The 16,575-nt window shown below is 38.8% G+C and overlaps 1 non-coding gene across 1 annotated transcript; it reads right to left on the bottom strand.

Annotated features, from left to right (window-relative positions):
• Positions 1-464: 464 nt before the first annotated feature.
• On the bottom strand, positions 465-568 carry LOC148573577 (small nucleolar RNA R71). The gene has a single exon (XR_015906580.1). It is a non-coding gene; the product is annotated as a small nucleolar RNA R71 (small nucleolar RNA).
• Positions 569-16,575: the final 16,007 nt, after the last annotated feature.

The following is a 16,575-nucleotide window of genomic DNA, read 5'->3' as shown; positions in this document are numbered from 1 at the left end:
AATCTGAGGACAATTTTGAGGAAGCTCTAGATCTCAACATGGATAGAGAAGTTCACAACCATGAGAGAGCTGATGGAAACAATGCCATTCCCGAGAGGAGGGTTCTTAGTTCATACATAAACCCAACTTCTGGGAATTGTGGTAGCAGCATTCAGAAACCACCCATTCAGGCCAACAATTTTGAACTCAAACCACAGTTAATATCACTTGTGGAGAATCATTGTTCATTTGGTGGGAGTGCTAATGAAGATCCAAACCAACATCTCACAAAATTCCTGAGAATTTGCGACACTGTGAAGTCCAATGGAGTCCAGGAAGATGCCTATAAACTGCTCTTGTTCCCATTTTCACTTAGGGACAAGGCAGCTAAGTGGCTGGAATCATTCCCAAGGGGGAGCCTAACAACCTGGGATGAGGTGGAAAGCAAGTTTCTGGCACGTTTCTACCCCCCACAAAAGGTCAATAGGCTTCGATCTGAGGTTCAGACGTTTAGACAACAAGATGGTGAAACTCTCTACGATGCATGGGAGAGATTCAAGGATTTGACAAGGAAATGCCCACCAGACATGTTCCATGACTGGGTGCAATTGCATATTTTCTATGATGGACTTTCTTATGAATCAAGGAAGGCTGTAGACCATTCATCAGGAGGTTCATTGAACAGGAAAAAGACTGTGGAAGAAGCCATTGAAGTGATTGAGACAGTGGCTGAGAATGAGTACTACTATGCATCAGAGAGACACAACACTAAGGGAGGCATGGAGCTGAACCATGTTGATACAATTTTAGCCCAAAACAAGGTGTTTGCAAAGCAACTAGCAGAGCTCACCAGGAAATTAGAAACAAAGCAAGTGGCTGCAATACACACACAAGATCAAGAGGAAGTAAGCACTGAAGGAGGTGATTGGGAAGAGGCCAACTATGTGGGAAACCAACAAAGGCAATCATATGATCCACATTCAAACACTTACAACCCAGGATGGAAAAACCACCCAAACTTTGGGTGGGAGAATCAACAAACCCAACCACAAAACCACAAATCTTACAACCACAACCAACATAACAATTCCACATACCAAAACTCCAACCAAAGATCATACCAAGCCACACAAAACACTTACTCCCAACCATCATATCATGGCCAAAATAATCAACCTACCCAACCTAATCCGAACCAACAATTTCAAGATCAATTAAACCGGATAGAAGGAATGCTGGCACACATGGGTCAGGACATAATTGAGTTGAAAAGCTTCAGGGATGATGTGAGATCTACCTTAAGAACCCATGGTGAAAAACTCAAGAGGATGGAGTCTCAAGTAGGAGAGCTATCTCAACAGGCCCCCAAATCAACTGCAGTGTTCCCTAGTGACACAGAAAAGAATCCTAAAGGGGAACAAAAGAGAGTGAGATGGGAAGAATGCAAAGCCATCACCATATTGAAGGAAGTCTCAGAAGAAGAAGGAATCAGACCCTCAGAACAGGAGCCAGAAATCTTGAAGGAAGGTGTGGAAGAAGCTAAGCAGGAAAGTGAAACTGAGCAAGCCAAGGAACTGCAAAAAGGCATGCTGGAAACATACCAACCAAAAGCACCATTTCCTCAGAGGTTAAGAGGAGGTGAAAAAGGGAAAACCTATTCAAGGTTTTTAGAGACATTTAAGTCTCTCCATATCAATATTCCCTTTCTTGAGATTCTCCAGCAGATGCCTACATATATCAAGTATTTAAAGGAATTGCTGAGCAAGAAAAGAGTTTTGAAGGGAGGACAAACTGTAATAATGAACAAAGAATGCAGTGCCCTCATCAAGAAGGACATAATCTCTAAGAAAACAGACCCAGGAAGTTTTCATATCCCCTGCATCATAGGGGAAACAAAAATTGACAGAGGATTCTGTGATCTAGGAGCTAGCATAAATGTGATGCCTCTGACTCTTATGAAGAGGCTACAACTGAATGAGGTGAGATCCACTGATGTAATCATACAACTGGCTGACAAAACTCAGAAGCAAGCTGAAGGGGTAGTTGAGAATGTGCTGGTGAAAGTGGGAAATTATTTCTTCCCCACAGACTTTGTCATTTTGGACATGGAGGAAAACTACCTACACCCCATCATTCTGGGAAGGCCATTTCTAGCCACTGCTAGAGCACTCATAGATGTAGAACAAGGAGAGCTAATTTTGAGAATACATGATGAACAGCTCATTTTCAATGTTTTCAAACCTGCATCTGAGCCTGAACCAGAACATGAAAAGCCTAAGGATGATAGTAGCCATCTTTGTTTGGAGGAAAGCAATCCAGCAGCTGAAATTCTGAAACAGTCCTTGGAAGGCAAACAAGAATTGCAAGAGTTAAAGCCACAAGAATCAATAGAAGCAGATCAGAAGGATCCTCTTGACATAAGGGTCAATGAAGAAATCATCAAGAGAAAGGGAAGAATTGTAAAGAAATTGCCAAGAGGGTGGAGAAACAAGAAAATTCCCACTGAAGGTTTCTCTCCGGGAGATAAAGTGATATCAAGTCATTATCTGCCAATCCCACCTAGCCTCAAAACCATTCCTTCCCAGCTCCCTCAAGTGTTCACAATCAGGAAAGTTCTTTCTATGGAACATTTAGAAGTCATGAAGGAATCAAATGGGGACGTTTTCATAATGAGAGGAGAAGGCATCAAGCACTACAATCCACCCTAACAAGGGACAACCGTCAAGCTAGTGACGTTAAAGAAGCGCTTCATGGGAGGCAACCCATGTTTTAGTATCCTTACTCTTTATTGTTTTGCTTTGCATCTAATAAAGCATGGTTTCTTATGCATGAACTTGAATCCTCAGGACAACTGTTGAAAGAGTGCACTAAACATTACATGTAAAATACAATTGGTATCTAAGTTTGGTGTGCCTGAAGGCACCCCAAATTTTATCCAAATTGTATTCAATCTTTCATTCAAAATGCACAACCAAACATTAAGTTTGGTGTTCCTTTTGAACACAATTAATGAAAAGTAAGAAGTTTCTCTGGATTTAGAAATTCATGACAAGTATACCATTTGCATGTTTTAATACTTTGATTTCAATTACTTTAGGTAGTAAAATTGTTTAGGATCAAAGCGCCAAAGTGACTAGGATTTATTAGAATTATGCACATTCATTAAGGACAACCAACATGGATTTCATGTCATCAGGAGACATTACCAAACACTAAGTTTGGTGTCCAGTAATAAGTGTGCATACATACAAAGGTCACGGCTATAAGCTCAGGAAGTCAATCATTGATTTACAATTCAAAAAGAAGGAAAAACATGTACAAGTACTATTCATTATTCACATGACCGAAAAAAAAATGATAGCAAATTTGTTTGTTTGTGCAGGTACAAAAGGAAGGATAAGAATGGAGGAAAAAGACAAGGGGGGAGGTACGGTGCTTGGTCAAAAAGGAAGTTCACAAGTCTTTGAAACTAACACATGGGAAAAGGAAGTTCTGCATGAAAAGATAGCTACATGTACAACCTAATGCACTCAGAATACTTCCAAGAAAATGAAAAGCAATTCGTCCTTTTCCCTAATTCATATATTTACCATCAAGCCAACCTTCACAAATCACCCTAGCCGTCCATTTTTCACTTACGGGCACTATAAAGAACCACTTGGGGAACGAGTTCCACACCACCAAATCTCCTTCATGCACATTTTCTTTCATCATAGCATAACTATCTCTTGCTGAAAACAACCTCACCACACTTCCAACAACACTTCTTGCTTCACCTTGTCAACTTTAGCTTGTCACTTACCAAAACTAAAGAACCAATGGCAGCCTCATCTAGCCACAAAAGAAGAAAAGACAAGCAGCCAATGGAGGAGAACAGGGAATTCGATGCATGGAGATACAAATCAGTTTTCCATGAGATTCAAGCCGAATGGATGAGACCTAAAACGGTACTAGCTGAGGTTCCCTTTGACCTTGAAAAGGATGAGTTCCCAGGTATTTGGGAGAAGATCAAAAAGAGGAAGTGGGAGCTCCTGACTAAGCCAATCACTAAAATCAACATCAACCTGGTGAAAGAGTTTTATGCAAATGCAGTAAGGGAAGATTCAACCATGAAGCCCACATACAAAAGCTATGTGAGAGGGGTGGAAGTTGACTTCAGCCCCAAGGCAATCATGAAAACTCTTGGCCTGAAAAACATACGTTTCAGCCAAGCAAGTTATGAGGAAAGGATGATAGGAGAACCTGACTATACAACTATTGCTGAAGACCTTTGTGCCATCAGAGCTGAATGGGTAAGAAAAACAAGAGGGGCTCCAAGGGTCTTGAGAAGAGGAGACCTAACACCTGAAGCTAAAGGGTGGTATGCAATAGTTAGGAGATCCATCCTACCCACTGCAAACTCTTCAGAAATAGTCCCTAAAAGAGCCATCTTGCTACATTGCATTATGGTGGGAGGGGAGATCAAAGTTCATAAACTCATTGCTGAACAGATACAAGAGCTTAGTGAGAAAAGTGACCCTGAATCCTGGCTCCACTTCCCTAGCACCATCATTAGACTATGCATCGATGCCCAAGTACCACTTGAAGATGAAAGACCTAATTGGCTATATCCTGGATTGGCCATAACTGCGTACAGAATGACTCTTGGCCCAATTGCTCCAAGACATACAAAAAGAAGAAATGAAGAAGGGCAACAAGCAGAAGCAGAGCAAGAAGGACAAGAAGGAGAAGACGGAGAAGAAGAGCAAGAAGAGCAAGGAATTCCAGAAAGAAGACAACAAATTCCCAGAGACCCCATGGATATGAGCAGAATGCAGGAAATCATAGAAGGAATGTCTCAACAATACATGAGGTCTCAGGAGAGACAAGAGGACTTTCACCTAAAAATGATGGATATGCAAAGGAACTTTGAATCAAGATTCTTAGATCTGCAAAGGGAACATAATTTACAATTACAGGAATCCTTCAGCCACATATGCCAACACCAAGATGCCAATGTCTTGGCAATCAAGGAAGCCACCACTTTACAGAATGCAAGATACTCAGTTCAAGCTGATTACAACATCAGTTCTCAAATCAAGCTTAACTACATAGGGGAACATCTACACAAGATGGACCCAGCATTCCCAGCTTTTGATGAGTATTTCAAAGGGAGGAAAGAAGGAGAAATAAACAAGGTAATGATCCTTGAAAAAGGAGTGGAAGAAACAATGAAAAAGGCTGGATTCTGGAAAAAGCTCATAAGAAAAGACAAAGGAAATACAAGTGGTCAAAAAGGGGTAGGAAGCAAGAAGAAGCAAGATCCCAAGAATCAAGAAGAACCAAGCAATAAATGAGAGGTGGTCTCGTTCCTTAATAATCAAATGATAATTGGTGAATTGTCTTTATGAGCTTTCTTTCATTATAAGTCATTTAAGTTTTAATGTGAAGTTTCAAGTATGTTTGTCTGTTTATTGCTTTGAATAAAGTGAATGCCTAGATGTTTGGATATAACTTCACCTTCTTAAACAAATGCTTACCATGCTTGTTCTGTTTCCAAAAATAAAAGAAAAGTTTGAACAAAAGTAACTTGGCTCAATTAGTGACAAATCAAGTAGAATTAAGTGGTGGTATGCATGCTTGATTGTTTAGTCAGATCACTGGAAATAGAGTGTAGAATTATCATTTTTTGTGTAGAAATTGAAAACTGTCTATGGATCTTGATGAATAAATGTCTTTGGCCATGAAAAAGAAAGAAAAAGAAGAAGAAAAAGCCACTGAAAAAGGGCAACCAAAAAGCAAAAAAAAAAAAATTGAGAAAATAAGCTAGGCACCAATGGTTTGAACTTCTGAGACAAATGTCTGTGGTGTTTATGTATTAAGGATATGCTTGGATGAATAGGTTCTGAGGAGTGTTTCAACACTTGGTAACTTGGGTTAACTAACCCGGGATTATCAACCAAAAGTCCATTATCAAGAGCAACCTAAATACAAAACATTTAGTCACACAAAGAGGTGCTGGACACCAATGTCTCAAGAAGAAATGTGAACTAAAATGCCTGGAGTGGATATGTGTAGTGCACTGATAAGAAAAAGAAAATGCCAAAGGCTTGTGCAACACATGACACTAAGCAAACAAGGAGCAAAGGAGCTCTAAGAAAAAGAAAAGAAAAACAAAGAAGAGAAAAGTGCCAAGGACATAAGAATAACAAGAGGCCATAGCAGTGTTTGATGGATGCAATGAAAAAGTGATAATCTTACCTGATAAGAATGAAAAAGTGATGCTGCAACTTTCTGCATAAAACCCTTCTGATGAACTTCAAATGCTTGCTAATATAGCCAATATAATTGCTTTCTGTTTCATACTTTCTTCTCAAATAACTCAGGACTTGCTTAGGGACAAGCAAGTATTAAGTTTGGTGTTGTGATGCCAAGGCATCTTAGGCTAGTTTCACTAGCATTTTTCTGTTAGTTTTAGTTGTTTTATGCACTTTCTTGAGCTTAAAGTAACCAAGAATGGTTAAATGAATAACAAAGCAATGAACCATCCAAACAGTATGATTTTTATGCAAATTTCATGAGTTTTTAGTTATATTACTTGAATGCTATGAATGGAAGATTCTCATGAAAATTTGCAAGACTTTGATGCAGTTGTTTGGATGATTTCAGGAAAGAAGAGGCTAGGCAAGGAAGCAACAAAAATCAATAAAGGAAGCTTGAATATCACATGTGGAGTTTAAGTTCCAGTTTAAGCTTAAACTGGAACTTAAAAGGCCAAAATCATAAAAGCTGAGGAAAGGGTGAAAGTGGCGTTTAACCTCTAGTTTAACCTTAAACTGGAAGTTAAACGCCAGAAATGGGAAATGCACCAGGGAGCCAATTCCACGTTTAAGCTCCAGTTTAACCTTAAACTGGAGCTTAAACGTGTTCGACCAAGTTTTCTCCTCCAGGGTTGCTTTCTCCATTTCCACGTTTAAGCTCCAGTTTAACCTTAAACTGGAGCTTAAACGTGTTCGACCTCCAGGGGTTGCTTTCTCCGCTTCCACGTTTAAGCTCCAGTTTAACCTTAAACTGGAGCTTAAACGTGTTCGACACCTCCAGGGCTACCTTTCTCCGCTTCCACGTTTAAGCTCCAGTTTAACCTTAAACTGGAGCTTAAACGTGTTCGACCTCCAGGATGGCTTTCTCTATTCCCACGTTTAAGCTCCAGTTTAACCTTAAACTGGAGCTTAAACGTGTTCGACCTCCAGGGCTGCTTTTCCTATCTCCACGTTTAAGCTTCAGTTTAACCTTAAACTGAAGCTTAAACGTGTTCGACTACGTTACCCTCCAGGGCTGCCTTCTTCCATTTCCACGTTTAAGCTTCAGTTTAACCTTAAACTGAAGCTTAAACGTGCTTCCACAAAAGGCATCACTGGAAGTGTCTGGCGTTTAAGCTGCAGTTTAAGCTTAAACTGCAACTTAAACGCCACTATTGGAAAAGGTTTCTGGGCCAAAAATATTGCAGTTTAAGTTAGCTTTTGAGCACAAACATTAACTTAAACTTACTCTGGTATGAAACCCAATTGAATATCATGGTTTATGGAATTGGGCCTGAAGAATTGATGAGTCTGGAGCTTTAATTTGTTGAGTCTTGTGTCATTACTTGTTTATCACTAAGTTTGCTCAATGAATGTTACAGAATTGGATCACAGCCTCATCAGGATTATGGATCATAAACCCAAAGCAAAAGGAAAGCAGGGAGAGGCCTCAAAGCCCAAGAAACACAACAGAAGCTCAATATAGAAAGTGTATAAATAGGATAGAATTTAAGTTAGGAGGAACTTTACCTTTTCATTTTGCTAGTTTTCATACCTTTGTAATTGAATTCAGAGCTATGACTCACTAAACCCCTTTCATTGGGTTAGGGAGCTCTATTGTAATTCAATGAATCAATAATAGTTTTATCTTCTTCTTCAATCTTTTCTCTTGAATTTTGTTAGAAAGCTTCTCGATCTAATTCCATTGGGTAGTTGTCTTGGGAAAGAAACTACCCATAATTGGAATCCTTCGGAACCTTGGGAAAGGAATGGAGGATTCATGCTAGAGAAGCTTTCTCACAGTGAATTGGATTGGGGTTTGGATGGATATTGTGACATGTAATCCTACCAAATTGTGGTTCATGAAACTGTGTGGTATAATCAGTGATCGAGCATCATCTCTTCTTATGAACATTTAAACCAAGGGATTGGGAATTTGTTTGTTTTTAGAGAGAATTGGTGAGCCAAGGGATTGGGATCCAATCATATAAGATTGCCAAGCAAAATTCAATGAACGCATTGGTTGAGGAAGAGATAAACATGTTTTGATTCGGAGATCTCAATATCTCCTATAACCCAATGAATTCCCCATTTCTGATTTCCACTTTCTCTTTACATTCTGCAACTCAATTCATGCAATCACCCCCATTCCCTTTTAATTTCAGCAATTTAGCTTCTGCTCTTTAATTCAAGCAATTTAAGATTCCGCCATTTCAATTTCTTGTCATTTACGTTTTCCGCCAATTTTACATTCCGCAATTCTCATCTAATTCTTGATTCCGCTCAACTAGACACACTTCTAATCCGAATTGCTCATTCAACCAATCCTTGTGGGATTCGACCTCACTCTATTGTGAGTTTTTACTTGACGATAACCGGTGCACTTGCCGGAAGGAATTTTGCCGATCGTGCAATTTCCTAATCGTAGCATAACAAGTTTATGCGCATCAATGGTCAAGACAGGAGCTGAATGAGTCTCCAAATACTGAGAAGTCATCCATGAAGACTTCCAGAAATTTCTCTACCATATCGGAGAAGATAGAGAGCATGCACCTCTGAAAGGTTGCAGGTGCATTGCACAGACCAAATGGCATCCTTCTGTAGGCAAATACTCCAAAAGGACATGTGAATGCTGTTTTTTCTTGGTCCTGGGGTCTACTGCAATTTGGTTGTAACCTAAATAGCTATCCAGAAAGCAGTAGTATCCATGACCTGCTAGTCTCTCTAGCATCTGGTCTATGAATGGTAAAGGAAAATGATCCTTTCTGGTGGCTGTATTGAGTCTTCTGTAGTCAATACACATACGCCATCCTGTAACTGTTCTTGTAGGAACCAGTTCATTCTTTTTATTATGAACCACTGTCATGCCTCTCTTCTTGGGGTCAACTTGGACAGGGCTCACCTAGGGGCTATCAAAAATGGGATAAATAATCCCAGCCTCTAGTAACTTAGTGACCTCTTTTTGCACCACCTCCTTCATGGCTGGATTCAGCCGCCTCTGTGGTTGAACCACTTGCTTAGCATCATCCTCCAATAGGATCTTGTGCATGCATCTGGCTGGGCTAATGCCCTTAAGATCACTTATGGACCACCCAAGAGTTGTCTTGTGTGTCCTTAGCACCTGAAGTAGTGCTTCTTCTTCCCTTCTCTAAAGCAGAGCTTATGATCACGGGAAAAGTGTCATCTTCTCCCAGAAATACATATTTCAAGGATGGTGGTAGTGGCTTGAGCTCGGGTTTAGGAGGCTTCTCCTCTTCCTGAGGAGTCTTCAGAGGTTCTTCTATTTTCTCTGGTTCATCCAGATCAGGCTGAACATCTTTAAAAATGTCTTCTAGCTCTGATTCGAGACTCTCAGTCATATTGACCTCTTCCACTAGGGAGTCAATAATATCAGTGCTCATGCAGTCTTTTGATGTGTCTGGATGCTGCATAGCTTTGATAGCATTCAACTTAAACTCATCCTCATTGACTCTCAAGGTTATCTCCCCTTTTTGGACGTCAATGAGGGTTCGTCCAATTGCTAGGAAAGGTCTTCCTAAAATGAGAGTTGTACTCTTGTGCTCCTCTATTTCCAGCACTACAAAGTCAGTGGGAAAGGCAAATGGCCCAACCTTGACAATCATGTCCTCAATTATACCTGATGAATTCTTAATGGAGCCATCAGCAAGTTGGAGGCATATTCGGGTTGGTTTAACCTCATCGGTCAAACCAAGCTTTTTGATAGTGGATGTAGGTATTAGGTTGATACTTGCCCCAAGATCACATAGAGCTGTCTTGGTGCAAGCACCCTCTAATGTGCATGGTATCATAAAGCTTCAGGGATCTTTAAGCTTCTCTGGTAAGCTTTTCAGAATGACTGCACTGCATTCTTCAGTGAGGAAACTTTTTCAGTTTCTCTCCAATCCTTCTTATGACTTAAGATCTCTTTCATGAACTTATCATAAGAGGGTATTTGCTCAAGTGCCTCTGCAAACGGAATCTTTATTTCAAGAGTCCTAAGATAGTCTGCAAAGCGGGCAAATTGTTTATCCTGTTCCGCTTGATGGAGTTTCTGAGGATAAGGCATCTTGGCTTTATATTCTTCAACCTTAGTTGCTGCAGGTTTGTTTCCTACAGAAGGGGTTGGAGAAGCCTGCTTAAGGGGGTTGTTATCAGCACTTGCAGGTGTCTGATCCCCTATTGGCGTTTGAACGCAAGAATTGGGTGCTGCATGGGCGTTTAACGCCATATTGCCACCATTTTCTGGCCTTTGGATGCCATAACTGGCCATCCCTTGGGCGTTTAACGCCAGTTTCTTACCCTTTTCTGGTGTTTGAACGCTAGAATCATTCCTCTCTGGGCTCTTACTGTCCTCAGAGGGATTTTGGGCAGTGGGCTGGTCATCTTCTGTCAGTTGTTCCTTTCTTGGCTTTCTGCTGCTTTGAGTTAAGACATTCAATGTCTTCCTACTCCTTAATTGAACAGCTTGGCGTTCCTCTGTTATCTGTTTAGATAGCTGCTGTCTTGTCTGATCCAATTGTGCTTCCATATTCTAGTTAGCATTTTTAGTGTCTTGGAGCATCTCTTTGAATTCTACGAACTGTTTTGTTATAATAAGCAATTGCTGATTGAGTTCAGCAACTTGTTCTTAAGGACTAAGTTCAGTGGATACTGCTTTAGCTTCTTCTTCCATGAAGGACCCACTACTTAAGTATAGATATTGATTTCTAGCAACTGTATCAATGAGATCTTGAGCCTCTTCAATTGTCTTTCTCATATGTATAGATCTACCAGCTGAGTGGTCTAGAGATATTTGGTCCTTTTTTGTAAGCCCATAGTAAAAGATATCCAACTACACCCATTCTGAAAACATTTCAGAGGGGCATTTCCTTAGCATCCCTCTGTACCTCTCCCAGGCATTATAAAGGAATTCATTATCCTCTTGTTTAAAGCCTTGGATGTCCAGCCTTAGCTGTGTCATCATTTTTGGAGGGAAATATTGATTCAGGAATTTGTCTGATAATTGTTTCCATGTTCTTATGCTTGCTGTGGGTTGGTTATTTAACCACCTCTTAGCTTGATCTTTTATAGCAAATGGAAACAATAATAATCTATAAATATCCTGATCTACTTCCTTATCACGTACTGTGTCAGTAATTTGTAAGAACTGTGCCAGAAACTTAGTAGGTTCTTCCTGTGGAAGACCGGAATACTGGCAATTTCGCTGCACTATGACAATAAGCTGAGGATTTAGCTTAAAACTGCTGGCCCTGATGGGGGTATACAGATACTACTCCCATAGAAAGCATTAGTGGGGTTAGCATATGACCCCAGAGTCCTTCTGGACTGTTTATTTCCACTTAGGTCCATGATGGAGAAAGGGAGATGATGTGGATTGCAAATAAAGTATATTTTTATTTTTATTTTATTTAATGAAGGATAGACCGAATTAAAAAGAATTAAAATAAAGTAAAATAATTGGAAAATAGAATTTAAATTTCGAAAACTAAAAGAGAAAGAAAATAAAATAAAAATAAAAAAATTCGAATACTAAAATGACTAATTAATTAAAAAGATTTGACAAATTTTGGATATGATTTTCGAAAAATAAAGAGAGAGAAAGTGGTTAGGAAGTTTTGAAAAAGATATGTCTTAAAATTAAAGATACTTGTAAGAAAATAAATAAGAGAAAAAGATTTGAAAAAGATATGATTTTAAAATTTTAAAGATTGAAATTTTCTTAACAAGGGAACACCAAACTTAAAATTTTTCAATCAAGATAATAAAATAGGACAAGTAATTCGAAAATCATGTCTAAAGAAAAAGAAAAAGATTTTGAAAAAATTTTATAAAGGATTTTCGAATTTTGAAGATTGAAAATTGAAATTTGAAATAAAATAAGATAAGATTCTGAAAAAGATATGATTTTTTTTTTAAAAAGATTTGAATTTTGAAATTTTAAAACTAAGATAAGATAGAAAAAAATTTTAAAATAAAAGTCTGAATTTTTAAGAGTAAAATTCGAAAATTCAATTAAAATAAAGAGAAAATATATTTTTGAATTTAATGAGGAAAGAGAAAAACAATAAAATGACACCAAACTTAGAATTTTTAGATCAAAACAAAGAAAATAAACAAGAAAACTTTGAATGTCAAGATGAACACCAAGAACACCTTGAAGATCAAGATGAACACCAAGAACAAATTTTAGAAATCTTTAAGAAAATAAAAACACAAAGGACACCAAACTTAAAAATTTTTATACTTTGGATACTAATAATTCGAAAATGCACAAGAAAAACAAGGAAAGACACAAGACAAGAAAAATTGAAGATCAAACAAGGAAAATAAACAAGAACAACTTGAAGATCAAGAAAGAACTAAGAACATGTAATTCGAAAAAATCAAAGACAAATAAAAATATGCAATTGACACCAAACATAAAACATGAAACTAAACTCAAACAGAAGACTAAATTATGAGGTTATTGGTTTTTATCTATTTATTAAAAAATTTTCGAAAAAAAATCTAGAAAAAGAAAATAAGGATTTTAAAATTTTTAACAAAAACAATAATAAAAGACTCAAATTTAGTGACTCTAAACCAAAAAGATAAATTTTTCCTAATCTAAGCAACAAAATAAACCGTCAGTTGTCTAAACTCGAACAATCCCCGGCAACGGCGCCAAAAATTTGGTGCACGAAATTGTGATTACACTTTTCACAACTCCGAACAATTAACCAGCAAGTTCACTGGGTCGACCAAGTAATACCTTACGTGAGTAAGGGTCGATCCCACGGAGATTGTCGGCTTGAAGCAAGCTATGGTTATTTTGTAAATCTTAGTAAGGAGATTAATGATAAGAGTGATTGTATTTATGAAAAATAAATAACATGAAATAAATAGTACTTGTGATTCAGTAATGAGAAACAGGCTGAGGTTCTGGAGGTGCTCTGTTATCTGAATCTCTGCTTTCCTACTGTCTTCTTCTCTAAACACGCATGGCTTCCTTCAATGGCAAGCTTTATGATCCTCTCGGATGAAAAATGCCAGGTACGATCTCTGCACGGCTAATCAACTGTCGGATTTCTCGTCTCAGATGAAAAATACCATGTACAGCTACCGTATGGCTAATCATCTGTCGGTTTCCACTAGTGTCGGAATAGGACCCTTGTCCTCTTGCACACTGTCACTGTGCCCAACATTCGCAGGTTTGAAGCTGGTCACAGTCATCCCTTCCTAGATTCTACTCGGAATATCACAGACAAGGTTTAGACTTTTCGGATCCCAGGAATGCTGCCAATTGGTTCTAGCCTATACCATGAAGGTTCTAACCTCCGGACTCGGTCCGTGGATTAGAAACCCAAGAGATATGCACTCAAGCTGTTGCCCAATGACTACGTTGAGCTCAGATAAAACGGGAGTGGTTGTCAGGCATGCGTTCATAGGTTGAGGAAAATGATGAGTGTCACGGATCATCATATTCTCTATATTGAAGTACGAGTGAGTATCTTAGAATAGAATCAAGCGTGATTGAATAGAAAACAGTAGTAATTACATTAATCCATTGAAACACAGCAGAGCTCCTCACCCCCACCTATGGGGTTTAGAGACTCATGCCGTAGAAGATACAATATGAAGTGTAAAATGTCATAAGTTACAAAATAAATCTCTAAAAGTAGTTTTTATACTAAACTAGTAACTTAGGTTTACAGAAAATGAGTAACTAAGTGCAGATAGTGCAGAAATCCACTTTTGGGACCCACTTGGTACGTGTCTGGGCTGAGCTTTTAAGCTTTCACGTGGATATCCCCAAGGTTGGAGTTAACCGCCACCCTGGGTGCCAAAATGGGTGTTTAACGCCAAGAATTATGCCAGTTCTGGTGTTTTACGCCAGAAAGTTTAGGCTGGATTTGAACATCAGTTTGGGCTATCAAATCTCGAGCAAAGTATAGACAATTATATATTGCTGGAAAGCCCAAGATGTCGACTTTTCAACGCAATTAAGAGCGCGCCAATTGGGCTTCTGTAGCTCCAGAAAATCCACTTCGAGTGTAGGAGGGTCAGAATCCAACAGCATCTGCAGTCCTTTTTCAGCCTCTGAATCAGATTTTTGCTCAGGTCCCTCAATTTCAGCCAGAAAATACCTGAAATCACAGAAAAACACACAAACTCATAGTAAAGTCTAGGAATGTAATTTTTGAATAAAAACTAATAAAAATATAATAAATAGTAATTAAATCATACTAAAAAATATGTAAAAACAAAGCCAAAAGGATATAAATTATCCGCTCATCAACCATCCTCACCAAAGCAAGTCCTAAAGCCTTATGTGACAAAGGCACCTGGTGCACGGAATTGTGATTCACACTTTTCACAACTCCGGTACAACTAACCAGCAAGTGCACTGGGTCGTCCAAGTAATAAAACCTTACGCGAGTAAGGGTCGATCCCACAGAGATTGTCAGCTTGATGCAAGCTATGGTCATCCTATAAATCTTAGTCAGGCGGATTTAAATGGTTATGAGGTTTTGATAATTAAAAGATAAATAAAACATAAAATAAAATAAAGATACTTATGTAATTCATTGGTGGGAGTTTCAGATAAGCATTTGGAGATGCTTTATTGCTTCTGAACCTCTGCTTTCCTATTGTCTTCATCCAATCATGCGTGCTCCCTTCCATGGCAAGCTGTATGATTCTCTCAGTGAAAATGGTCCAAGTACGGTTTCTGCACGGCTAATCAACTGTCGGATTTCTTGTCTCGGATGAAAAATACCAGGTACAGCTACCGCACGGCTAATCATCTGTCGGTTCTCACTTGTGTCGGAATAGGATCTCTCTATCCTTTTGCATACTGTCACTGCGCCCAACTTTCGCGAGTTTGAAGCTCGTCACAGTCATCCCTTCCCAGATCCTACTCGGAATACCACAGACAAGGTTTAGACTTTTCAGATCTTAGGAATGCTGCCAATTGGTTCTAGCCTCTACCACGAAGGTTCTAATCTCACAGACTTGGTCCGTGGATTAGAGACCCAGGAGATTATACTCCAGATGTCATCCAATGACTATGTTGAACATCATGTAGACCGCTTGTGGTTGTCAGGCACGTGGATCTTGGCTAAGCGAGTAACGAAGATAGTGGGTGATTGTCACGGGTCACCCCTTTATTCTGACTTAACTAAATTAAGTACGAGAGTATATCTTGGAGAAGAAGTAAGCGTGAATTGAAAGAGAAACAATAGTACTTGCATTAATTCATGAAGAATAGCAGAGCTCCGCACCTTAATCTATGAGGTGTAGAAACTCCACCGTTGGAAAATACATAAGAGAAAAAGGTCTAGGCATGGCCGAATGGCCAGACTCCAAGTCCACAGATAGATTCAGATTCTAAAGTGTGTGAATATAGTAGTAAAAAGTGCTATTTATACTAAACTAGTTACTAAGGATTACAGAAAATAAGTAACTAAATACAGATAGTGCAGAAATCCACTTCCGGGGCCCACTTGGTGTGTGCTTGGGCTGAGCATTGAGCTTTACACGTGCATAGGCCTTTTCTAGAGTTAAACACCAGCTTGGATGCCAGTTTGGGCGTTTAACTCCAGTTCTGGTGCCAGTTCCGGTATTTTACGCCAGAATAGGGTCTCTCGTGGGCGTTTAAACGCCAGTTTGGGCCATCAAATCTTGGGCAAAGTATGGACTATTATAGATTTGTGGAAAGCCCAAGATGTCTACTTTCTAACGCAATTGAGAGTGCGCCAATTGAGCTTCTGTAGCTCCTGAAAATCTACTTCGAGTGCAGGAGGGTCAGAATCTAACAGCATCTGCAGTCCTTTCTCAGCCTCTGCATCAGACTTTTGCTCAGGTCCCTCAATTTCAGCCAGAAAATACCTAAAATAATAGAAAAATACACAAACTCATAGTAAAGTCCAGAAATGTGATTTTTGCATAAAAACTAATAAAAATATAATAAAAAGTAACTAAAACATACTAAAAACTATGTAAAAACAATGCCAAAAAGCGTATAAATTATCCGCTCATCACGATACCAAACTTAAATTGTTGCTTGTCCCCAAGCTACTAAAAATAAAATAGGATAAAAAGAAGAGAATATACAATAAATTTCAAAATATCAGTGAAGCCTAGTTCCAATTAGATGAGCGGGACTAGTAGCTTTTTGCTTCTGAATAGTTTTGGCATCTCACTTTATCCTTTGAAGTTCAGAATGATTGGCATCCATAGGAATTCAGATAGTGTTATTGATTCTCCTAGTTCAGTATGTTGATTCTTGAACACATCTACTTTATGAGTCTTGGCCGTGACCCTAAACATTTTATTT

This window comes from Arachis ipaensis, chromosome B2 (genome assembly GCF_059453495.1).
Source record: "Arachis ipaensis isolate K30076 ecotype BB chromosome B2, ASM5945349v1, whole genome shotgun sequence".
Lineage (NCBI taxonomy): Eukaryota > Viridiplantae > Streptophyta > Magnoliopsida > Fabales > Fabaceae > Arachis > Arachis ipaensis.
Note: the sequence above shows the minus strand (reverse complement) of the source record. Positions and strands in the feature narration are given on the sequence as shown.